Source organism: Lycium barbarum, chromosome 9 (genome assembly GCF_019175385.1).
Source record: "Lycium barbarum isolate Lr01 chromosome 9, ASM1917538v2, whole genome shotgun sequence".
In the NCBI taxonomy this organism is placed as follows: Eukaryota; Viridiplantae; Streptophyta; class Magnoliopsida; order Solanales; family Solanaceae; genus Lycium; species Lycium barbarum.
In genome coordinates, this window is record NC_083345.1 from 12,720,729 (window position 1) to 12,733,073 (window position 12,345).

Genomic DNA, 12,345 nt, shown 5'->3' on the forward strand with positions numbered 1-12,345 from the left:
AGAAGTGCTTTCTAATATAAGCACATAACTTTCCCTTTCTACCACCAATGTGGTACAAAGCTCCTTTTCAAAGGAACTTTGCTTTAAATTTCATTTTCCTTCCATTGTCTTTTTCCCTCCATTTCTCATTCATACCAACTTAGCTAGCTTCAATCATTGACTAGCTTTAACAATCCCCCACATGAATGGGAAATGGCGATATGATGAAAAACATGCATGACAAAAAAACTGTGTGATTCGTAAGCAAGGATTAACCGCATCTGGATAAGTAGATTTCTCTTTGAACTTTCCGTAGTGAACATATGTCGGATATACTCGATCAATCGGTAGAATTGATATCTTTGAACCGTCGAGCTTTGGTGTATACCTAGACAACCACATGTCACACAATTAACCCTTTAACCGTCTTTGGTTCTCATTGTTTTGTTCGTTTCAGCCATGAACACTGCCTGGTTCATAAGTGCGTAGAGAACCGGCCTTACAGAATTCTCCTTCAAGCGGCTTACACTTCACACTTACATAGGTGATTCCTAAATGTGTCATCTCATAGATACACTATTTGATATACCCCGTATCAAACTTAGAAACCATTAAAAAGCCTTAATGCTTTATCCTGGTACTGAACATTGTCTCATCACGAGAATGGACCAAAAAGTATTGTGACAATATTGAATGACTTTGTTTGATCTCTTTGAACCTAGATATTGGGATCTCCAGTCTTCTAGGTAGAGTTACCGCCACGATAACTTGTCCTCGGCCATAGTCCTATTCCCCTCGATGATCTTTCAACCACCTCTCTAGTTAGGCCTTTAGTTAGTGGATCCGACACATTATCTCTTGACTTAACATAGTCAATTGTGATAATTCCACTAGAGAGTAGTTGTCTAACGGTATTATGTCTTCATCGTATGTGACGAGACTTTCTGTTGTACATAACGCTCCCGGCTCTTTCTATTGCTGCTTAGCTATCGCAATGTATGCATATAGGAGCCAACGGTTTGGGCCAAAATGGAATGTCTTCTAAGAAATTCCGGAGCCATTCAGCTTCTTCACCGGCTTTGTCTAAAGCTATGAACTCAAACTCCATTGTAGAGCGAGTGATACATGTCTATTTGGATGACTTCCAAGACACTGCTCCTCCACCTATGGTAAAAACGTATCCACTTGTGGATTTAGTTTCAGTTGAACCGGTGATCCAATTTGCATCACTGTACCCTTCAATTTAGTTTCAAAGTCTAATTGACTATATAAATTGTGTTAGTGCATTTTGATCAAGAAAATTGTGTATTGTGACTCAGGTGCTTATTATTCTGGAAGATGATCAGGATCAGACAACAAAAACTTAATTATTGGAATGAGTTGATTGGGAAAAGGAAAAGGTCGAGTCAAAGTGATAATCCTACTAAGTCTTCTAGTACTTGTTCTGTGAATATTGGAGAGGATGTGAGTTGTGGGAGGAAAAGAAAAAATGTGGAAGAAAAAAACACAGCTTGTGGTGATATAAGAGAATCTTCTAGTGTAGCTGTAACACTTCCTAAAGGAAACACAGCTTGTGGAGGTGATAAGAGAAAAATGGTAAGAAATTTGGACAAAGTAAAGAAAAGGGTGGACAATGAGAAGCGAAAAATGGAAAAATCGTCAGAAGATGGTAGTATGGTAAGAAGTTTGGACAAGGGGAAAAAATTGGCGGACAATGGGAAGAGAAGAATGGGAAAATGGTCAGAAGAGGGTAGTATGGTAAGAAATTTGGACAAAGGAAAAAAAATCGATGGACAATGGGAAGAGAAAGTTCGGTCCAGGAACTTGTGAGTCCATCACTAAACGGTGTATCATCGATGGAAAATCTGATTCTGATTCTGATGGTGATGATTCAGAGGAGGAGGAGAGTGATCCTGATGTTGGGGAGGAGGCTGTTGCAGGCTCAGGATCTTGGTCCAATGTGGGGTCTGTTGGGTTAGGGAGTCCAATGTTGAATGCAGCAGCAGATGAGGTTGTTTCATCTACCTCAAGCATGTGTAGGACAGCGGGGTCTAGTGAGGGGTCGCGGGAATCAGAGGAGCTGATTGATGTCACTAGGCAGCGGATATCAGAGGAGGAATCACAAGAGTTTATTGATACAACTGAATCTTTTGAGTCGGAATCTGAAGCTTCAAGAGATGATGATAATGATGACCCAGAAGACAAGGATTTCTGGTTGAAGGAATCATCAAGTTCTAGCCAATCTGATGATATAAGAAGTGATTTAGATGATGATGTGAGTTGTGCTGCAGATCAAGAAAACAATGAAGAAGGAAAAAAGGAGTCAAATGGTGGGGTGGCACCTGAGCTTGTTGTTGAAGGTGAAAAGCACAACAAAGGACGAGCATATTACCTTCGTTCACGCTCACTTTCTAAGTCCAGAAAGAAGTTAAGCCGTGGAGATTGTAGTAGCCCGATTCTTCTTAGTGATGAGGAGGAGCCTAAAACTTGTCTGAAGAGGACTGCAAGGCAGATGACTCAGTGCAAAATGCTGTTCAAAAAGATGCTGTTAAACAGTAGAGAAGGACTCGGAATACGATTCTTAAAGATTCTGAATTTCTGAAGGTTGTTGTTGATTCTATAATAAATGATGATGATTCTGATAAACTTAATTCTTCAGAAGAGAAGGAATAGGTTCCTGTCAAAGAAACACTTCCTTTAGTGTTCAGGTTTGAAGATGAGGAACCTCAACCCCCGGAGAAAGAAGAATGGGAAAAGGAAATTGAACATCTTTTTGCTGAAATGGACATGGGTATCTTGCAATCATAAATTGGCTTTACAAATTCATCTGTTTTACCGATGCAGAGTGAAAAATCAGGTGGCTGTCAGATGGGGAACCACCATCTTGTTCTAGATGAAGAAATTGGACTCATCTGTAAAATTTGTTCACAAGTGCATTTGGAGAGCAAGTACATCTTCCCTGCTTTTGTAAGTATACGAGTTTTGTCCTGTCTAGCACTTTTCTTTTCAATTAGGAACACAATTTACGAGTTATGCATGCTAAACTTTTTATTTTTTCCAGCTGCACACATGTTCTACTAAATCTAAATTCATGGCAGTTTTTTCTATAGCTTTTCCATGCCAAGCTGGAGGTACTGATGTTTTGTAGCGGTTAGGATACTTGAGAACTGAAGTGTGCTTGACATAGTGCATGATAAGAATAAAGGCAATGCAGCTCGTTCTATGCTTCGGTTATTTGTATTAAGTGCTTGTATGAGAACTTTTGACAGTTTACTACGGCCTAATGTTTTCTCTTTCAATTAAATGGACATGCTAAAAATTTACAGCAGTAATGTAGTTAGTTCAGTCAATTAGTTTGTGAGGTTTCTTAGTCCTTAAAACTATATTAATTCTTCATGGCCCTGGTTATATGTTCTTTTGCCATCCTTATATTTGCTTTTATAAAATTTGTTCTCCATTTTTTTAATTCACTCGTAAGTTTATCTTGAACTTCTGTCATCTGCAGGCTCAGAGAAACCGAGGGAGGCATGAAAGGAAGTATTTCGGAGAGTCACCATTGCTCTTGGATGTTGACGGCTTCAGGTTTTATGACTCTTCCGCCATCCACGATCCTGCTATTTATGGGGAAGGTACTGTGTGGGATTTAGTTCCCCTAAGTGCCAAAGCGACAATGTATCCTCATCAACGTGGAGGCTTTGAATTCATGTGGCAAAACAATGCTGGAGATATAACTCTTGAGAAGCTGAGAGAGCCTGTGTCGGGTAGTAGGGGAGGATGCATAATCTCACATCCACCTGGCACCGGAAAAACCCGTCTGACCATAGTATTTCTTCAGGCATATCTGAAGCAGTTTCCAAAGTGTCGGCCTGTAATCATAGCTCCGTCCAATTTGCTTCTTTACTGGGAAGCAGAGTTCCAGAAATGGGAGGCGGACATTCCCTTCCATAACTTGAACAGCAAGGATTTCTCTTTCAAGGAAGATGAAGCTACTGTTCATATCTTCCACTGTTTATCCCGTACAGGAAGAAAAAATGCACACCATATACGTATGGTGAAGCTGAGATCCTGGGCTAAGAGTACGAGTATTTTGGGAATCAGCTATGGATTTTTCAGGTTACTCACGGGAGAAGATGGAGACTGCACTTATGCCAAAGAGATCAGAGAAATACTTCTAAAGCTACCTGGTCTTCTGGTTCTTGAAGGACACACTGCTCGGAATGAGCAAAGCCTGGTGTGGAAAGCTTTGAACAAAGTTGAAATGGAGAAACGTATACTTCTGTCTGGAACTCCCTTCCAGAATAACATCAAAGAGTTGTACAACACCTTCTGCGTTGTTAGGCCAAAGTTTGCTGCAGAGTTTGAGCAGAAATGGACTTCTCTTAGCAGTTGCATTGACAAGAATGTCCGAGCATTGGAAGAGCTTAGGGATATGATTGCACCACTAGTCCATAAATGTAGTGAAAATGTAAAGAAGGACAGCCTTCCGTGTATAAGGGACACTGTGATACACTTGAAGCCCACAGATTTACAGAAGGAATTGCTTAAGAGAATTCCAGAACATCCAGGCTCTTTTTACGAACAAAATTTGTTGTCTCTGATATCCGTTCGTCCATCATTAGTAGCGAAGAGGAATGAGTTCTCTGACTTTCTCTGACTTAGAAAGTCAGCTAAAAGAAAAAGAATGTCACTTGGATCCTTATACTAGAGTAAAAATGAAATTTGTGGTTGAACTAATCAAGCTCTGTGGTGGGTTGAAGGAGAGGGCTATAATATTCAGCCAGTTACTTGCTCCTCTAAACATGATAAAGGAGCAACTTAATTCTCTCTTTGGCTGGACATAAGGGCGAGAGATTCTCTATATGAATGGGAAACTTGATGTAAAGCAGCGGCAGATATCGATAAACTCTCTTAATGACCCGAAGAGTGATGCGAAAGTCCTCCTTGCATCAATAAAAGCCTGCTCAGAAGGAATTAGTCTTATAGGGGCCTCAAGAGTGGTTTTGCTTGACGTTCTCTGGAATCCCTCAGTAGAACAACAAGCCATCAGTCGAGCCTACAGGAATGGTCAGACTAAATTTGTACATGTTTACTGTCCGGTGACATCAAAATGGGAGGTTGACAAGATCGAACAGCAGACGAGAAAAAAGTATCATTAGAATATACTCTTGTCTAGGAATGAAGTGACTCCTTGCAAGACGAATTCTGTGTCGGGGGATAACATACTAGATGCCATGGTTCAGCATGAGAGCCTCCGTCATATGTTTGAAAAACTATTTCATGCACCCCGTGTGGTTCCTACGGCATGCTTTAACTCTTGTAACCAACCTTCAGAACCGAGCAGTTAGGTTAGTTTTGGGAACGTGTCTACTGTATCTTGTTAACTGCATGTCTCTGAAAAATATCTCAAATCCTTTATCTCTTTAGATCATTTGGAGCTTTTTTTGGGCCGCGAATGAAGCCAATCCTTCTGTGAGGTGCTTCATGACAGGTACACTACCATACCATCAGTCAGCATTTTTTCTGAAGAGGTTAAATGATGTATTCACAAGAACTACTGTAATTATTTCCACGTTACCAGGACATCCGGAAACTTCATTAGTAACTAGTTGCTTTGTCAATAAGCAAACTAGTTAATCTGTATTACTATTATTAACTGGAGAACATACTTAACCAAATTATTAATATATATATATATATATATATATATATATATATATATATATATATATATATTAAGCTCATTCTTTTCTCCTCTTCTAGTTAATTTCATGAAAATTAAGGAGTTCAATAAGAAAGATTAGCCGTCCATCTTCTATGATCCTTCTAATCATCCTTTACTGGACATTCATATTTTCAGTTTGTTCGACATCTTTCCTGTTAGCAGGTAAGCTAATGTGAATGAAATATGCAGGGCTCCGTTTCAAGGTTTGAATGTGGTGATGCCAAAAACTTGAACCATGATGAATTGGAACATCCGGGGGTTTATAGATGACAGTGAAGGGATGCGGGAGGTTACTGTCAAAACATGGGATTATAGAAATAGAAATGAAGTCAAAAGTTGCTAATTTTAACTGTCACTGAAATGGTCAAAGGATGGTATTAGTTACAGTTCTAAGTTTCTGAAGGAATACCTTATCTAAGGAGCTGTGCTCTGCAATTTACTGTGAGATCTGTAGAGTGCTTAAAACATTTTAACTCAGTAAGTTTCAAATGTGGCCAACTGGTGAGTTTGGGTTTTTCACAGCATAAAGGTCACATGCTTTACATATATGCTTTTTACAGTTGAGTTTATGTTTGTGCTAGTTCTGTCCTAACTCATGATTTACTTAAAATGTTGTAAATTTTCTATTATGTGTGAAACTTCTGGAAATTATTGTTTTTCTTAGAGTTCCTTCCTCATTTTGTGTGTTAAAAACAATAATTGTACTAAATTGAAGTTACAAGCCAGGAGTAATATTATGTTAAGGAAAATTATATATAATTCAGGGGAAAAGATACGAGATTGCCTTGTATAGGGGAATACAAGAATGTGATCATGAAGATAAACTCGAAAACACAAACACTTGACGGAGTGTAACTTTGATGCATTGTACAAATATAAATGAATGCAAGGTCTGATCAACTGGACTGATTCCTAAACTGGTTGAAGTAGGACATCCATATCCTCTCTGTCCATTCTGTTTTGTTAGTACTATTTTTTTATACCAGTAGTGTCTAGGCCAGTTTGAGCACCTCGACTATTCCACCATGTACCTGCTGCCTTCCACTGACACAGTACCGCTAACTCAAATCTGAGGTTTCGACAAAAAATTCATAGCAGATACTGAAAATGCAATCTTTTCTTTAAGCTATTAGTTTCTAGTAGCTTGAATCTCTAGTTCAAGCTTTAGGAGTATTTTTTATTTTTTTATTTTTTTGTGTGTGTGTATTCTGGGGGGGGGCTCGTTTTGCTGGATATTTTCATGTCATGATATATTTACAAGCATCACATATGTGAACTGTTAGGATGTAGCTTATGTTAAGCCGACTGAAGGGCAGCTGTATTTGGGGAGCGAACTTTGACAATGGATCCGATCCTGACAATAACTTCTTGGACAGAATATACTATAGGAAGCAGAAGTGAGTTCCATACAACAACAACAACAACATACCCAGTGAATCCCACAACGTGGAGTCTGGGGAGGGTAGAGTGTACGCAGACCTTACCCCCACCTTAGGTAGGGAGGCTGTTCCATATTGAAGTTAAAAATTATACACGTCAAATAGCATATTAGGTTCACAACCATCTCTTTACATGTTATGACCTTGTTTTTTGACTTATTGAAAGTGTAACAAATAATGTCATTGCCATGAGTGAAGATGAGACCAATTTTGTTGCTATTTTGCAGAGGACTATCGTGTGGAAAAAGCATATGCTTTTGAACTTGGTATTCTACTTCTCGAGTTGATAACCTGCAGCAAGGGCCGCAAGTGGATGCGTGCGAGTCATCCAGATTCGTACATTGCAAAGGCAAATCGAAGCTCCCTTGTTAATGAAGCCTTTGAGATAGATGCTGACACTGGCGCTAAACTTACACTACTTATGAAATCATGTGTGCATCCTGAGAGTGATGAACGTCCAAATATCGGTATTGTCTTTGATGCTTTGGTAAGAATTGTTTGGCACTTCCCAGCGGTCTCCGATTCATATGCATGGTCCCTTTAGTTGAGGAGTTTGATTGGAAAATACTTGCCTGTGTTTACACTAAACTAATAAGAGTCACGACATGTATTGCACATAAACTTTTATCACTTAATCATAGTTAGTATACACTTTCACCTTAATTTTCAGTTGAACATGATAAGTCGATACAGTCTGATGCATATGATTTTTATGTACCATCACAGTGCAAGTATTCTAACACAGTGTAACTCTGTGTAAGTATCATTTACCTCCTCAGAACAGTAAAACGAGGGACACCATTATCTCCTTAAGTTTTGCATGGGACCAAGAACCTCAATCCAAGCACAAAATACCACCTTCACTTATATAAGATTTTCTTTTCTTTCATACAAATGCAAGTACTTTTTCTCCAAAATGAAAGGTTAAATTTGAATCAGTTCTTGTAATATCAGTAAGAAGCATCGTAAGTATAAAAAAGGTAAAAATAGAGAAACATATGCCAAGTTGAGTATTGAGATAATGAAATTTATTTTATTTGGTAATTTTTTTTGATTGATTGATTAATTAATTCTCAATTGGAACTTTTTTAAAAATCATCTGCCTCTCCACCTCTCCCAAAGTTATTAAAACCCGCTATGCGAAGCAAGGGGTTATCACTTCATGGGAGAAATCATGTGCTTAAATAGTGAGGTGGTAAGTTATCTTGACGAAAAAATTGTTTTTTTTTTTAATCTCAACTTTGAGGAGTTGGTTAATATTGGCATTATTGTATTTTGGATGTTGAAGTTACTTTTTTAAATTTCTTAATCATTGTAGGACTAAATATTAAGTTTTTATATATTTGCAGTGGTTGCAACATACAAGCAAGCTACAAGAAAAACTTGAGATCGAGTAACGATTGGAGAGAGTGAGAGAAACAAGGGCAGAAATGGTGATCGACTAGACAGAAAAATGAGAAAAGATCGAGAAAGGGACAAATTAACTATATTTTAATAAATTTGAAATGTTGCCCCAAACCCTTTAAAATTATAAAATGAACACTGAGGAGCATTTAATGGATCCTAAAAGGCAGTTGGTCATTTTCTTAAGCTGAACATAAAGAAAAAAGGAAATCAGAGGATAGTTTGCCTATATAATGAGACTTAAGGAGTCCCTTTTGCCAATTCTTCACTGCTTACTCCTATTCTTCAAAAAATTACTTACAAACGCTAACTACTCCTTATTTATCTTCTTGAAAAGTGGTTGTATAATGAAGATGCTTGGGTCCACCATAACAAAACTAAGAAATGGAAGCTTTCTAACCCAAACGCAAATGCAACGAATTAAATGGACTAGCCTAGTATAGTATAGTATTTCATCTGCAGTAAGTTTTTTAGCCTAAAATAGTATAGTACTAATACTTACAAAAAGTTCAACTACCAAATCTTTGTATATATATGTTCACATATATATCATTTATGTTTGATTGTTAATTGAAGAAAAACTCCTGCTAAGTGCTTATTTCGTGTTAAAACAAAATGCATACCAATGTGAAACATTGTTGATTTGGAAAATTAATTAATTTCCTTCCTGTTAGGCTTTGTTTAAACCGAACAAGATAACGTAAACTTCTACTCGTTCTCCTTGCATAACTAGTGTATTACTCTCTGCGTTTCAATTTATGTGTCCCGATTCGCATTAAAAGGGTAAAACTAAGTAATTTTTTATGTATATTTGGATATACAATCTTTAATACTTTTGCAATAAAATTCTCACATTTATAAACTACATAAAAAGTACAAAAACATACCAATATGGTCCCACAAAAATGGTCTGAGAAGGCTGGGGCATACGCATACCTTACCCCTAAAAGTATTACAAAAATTATGATTAAAGGAAGCATCATTTGACTATGCAAATAGTAACTAGGATACATATTTTTGAAATAGAAGGCGTAGAATTATTCTTTTATTTTAGAGTTTAACTTCTAAACGTTGACAGTCACCTAAAAGATATTACAAGTAATTGCCTCTATAATAAGTGAGATTAGTAATTGGCCTAAAAAATAAGACATGTAATTTATCAGAATATATAGGTTAAAATACGCCAATTGTTTTAAAAAAAAAATTAATTACAGTGCTGAGCGTACATCTAGAAGACCAAATGGCAAACAGTTTCAATAAAAGAGATGTTATCCTATCACTGTTGATCTCATTAATGAAGAAGTTAATGTAAACCATATCTCACACGTAAATAAATCACTATAAATTGTGGCCTTCATTAACCACAATAAGCATAACAACAAGAAAGCTATTTCACAAAAATCACCATGTCTTCCTCATCACATCATCATTATTTTGTCCTTTGCCTCTTCCTACTTAGTTTTTTATCAGTTACTAACTCACAAAGCTCCCCAAATGTTTTTGCTGTGTTCCTGTATAATGAAGTTCCAAGTTTAGTAGAAGCAAGATGCTACGTACATGGAGAGGATCGCGGTAATTTCTCGATTAAACCAGGATTGACTAATCAATTCTATGAATCCATTGATTCTGGAAGAAATAACACACTTTCTTGTGACTTGAAATTAGGGGAGAAACATGGAGTTTTCGAGTTGTTTAACTTGAATGCCACTAATATTTGTCACACTACTGATGTAACATGTAACTGGAAAATACGTGAAGATGGACTATGCATGTTGTCTGCAGATAAATGTGTGATGTTCAAATGGGATAATACTCTATCAATTAGACATATTGCAAGTGAACCAACAAGATATGTAGTAAGTGAACCAATGGAATATACTGCAAGTGGACCAACAAGATACGTAGTAAGTGAACCAAAGGGAATATACTGCAAGTGAACCAACAAGATACGTAGTAAGTGAACCAATGGAATATATTGCAAGTGAACCAACAAGATATGTAGTAAGTGAACCAATGGAATATATTGAAAGTGAACCCACGATTTGGGAGAGAACTCCTTAGTATCATGAAACTGTAGCATGATCATGATTTGAAGTTCTATGAAATTAATTAGAAAAAAAGTCATGGATTGAGTATATAAACTGGTTATTCTGTTTTTTTTTTTTCGCCCGTGAATATGCCTTGAACTTTATTCTCAATGTGTAATGATCTTCCAATCTTATTGGGCTTTGTGGGAAAATTGATACTCCATTTAATATGCCCTAATATCATTTTGAATTTACGCATTAAATAACGTAATATTCATGAAGAAATTATTTATTTAGTCTTTTGATCTATTGCTTAGAATATTTCTTAATTAAAGCTTTTTAATGATATTTCTGATGTAACATCATATTTGAGACGTGAATTGTTTTTTAAAAAAACATGGAAAGTAACAAAAGTCTTTTGATTTCTAGCAAGACCTCATCATTCATAGTATCCCCACATAATTTTAATTAGTATCCACATTCGCTACACTAGCAAGGGTTCTTAGCATAAGCTGAAAATGTCAGGTGTAATAGTTTTCACATTTTATGTAATTTATGGAGTATCATTTTACGTACCCTATTTTCATTTTTTCCTGTATCTGAGGCGGGCGTCTCACATTTAGAATTTCTCCACGGTGCCTCAGTCGCTCACAGAGAGTGGTCAAAGGCTTTGGGCCTGTACAAAAGCCCTTAAGCCCAATAAATGGATTTATCAAAGAAAAGGATAGTTATGTTTGAACAGTCACATAATGAGTCGAAATCCAAATCCAGCAGTCAAGCCCAACCAAAAAAGAAACAAGAGGTCTTGGAAACTTTTTGAATGTTTAACAAAAAATCTTGCGTACTTTGATGATCAAAGTTTGATCCTTTGTAACTTCCTCCTTTTTTTTTTCTTTTTCTATTTACCTCTAATTTTCTTGCCAAATTCTTCTTATCCAGTAGTTTTGAAGGATGATAATACTGTAGTAGTTCCTAGATTTACCTCTGTTGGCTCCACTATTGTGAACTTTTCAAAGAAAGAAGGGCATATTCTTTGTATTCAATGGTGGGTAGCCAATCTTTCAATAAACTTTTTGAATAAGGAGGTCGAAGATGGTCAAATCAAAACTTTATCACTTTCACTTTTAAGACCATAATATGACGAGTACGCTAGACAAATGAAAATAATGATGAACACATTATTTACCTATCTTTATGCCTTAACCAAGAAAATGCCAAAAATTTAAAAGGGACAATGAATCATGAATTCCCACACCTTTTCCCCTTGTCCACCTATATTTTTTGGGGTCAATTCAAACAAGCTGAGGTTGTTAGAGCTTTATGTGTAATGTTAAAACTAAGTCTAACTCATGATCATTTAACCTTCATTTCCATTTTTCTCCTCTAAAAGCTCTATTAATTAATGAAGTAAAATTGCAAGAAATTAGCATGATAAAGTGTTCTAGTCTAATATTTCAAAGATTTATATTGATAGTCATACAAATCAAAAAGTTATATTGATCATAACGCGTTGATTGTATGTTCTGAATGACATATTGAACTTTAAACATTGTTTCTATTGGGTTCGGCTGCGACCAGTAGTTTTAGTTCAAACTCTCTATATATAGTATTGGTTATCTATTGAATATGTATAAATTATTATTTTAGTTCAAACTATATTGTCTTGAAAACCTATTGCAACAACAACAACAACCCAGTGAAATCCCACAACGTGGGGTCTGGGGAGGGTAGAGTGTACGCAGACCTTACTCCTGCCAAAGTAGGACGGTTGTTT

At 36.6% G+C, this 12,345-nt stretch overlaps 1 pseudogene; it reads left to right on the plus strand.

Annotated features, from left to right (window-relative positions):
- Positions 1–1,547: 1,547 nt before the first annotated feature.
- On the plus strand, positions 1,548–10,481 carry LOC132611657 (SNF2 domain-containing protein CLASSY 4-like; annotated as a pseudogene).
- Positions 10,482–12,345: the final 1,864 nt, after the last annotated feature.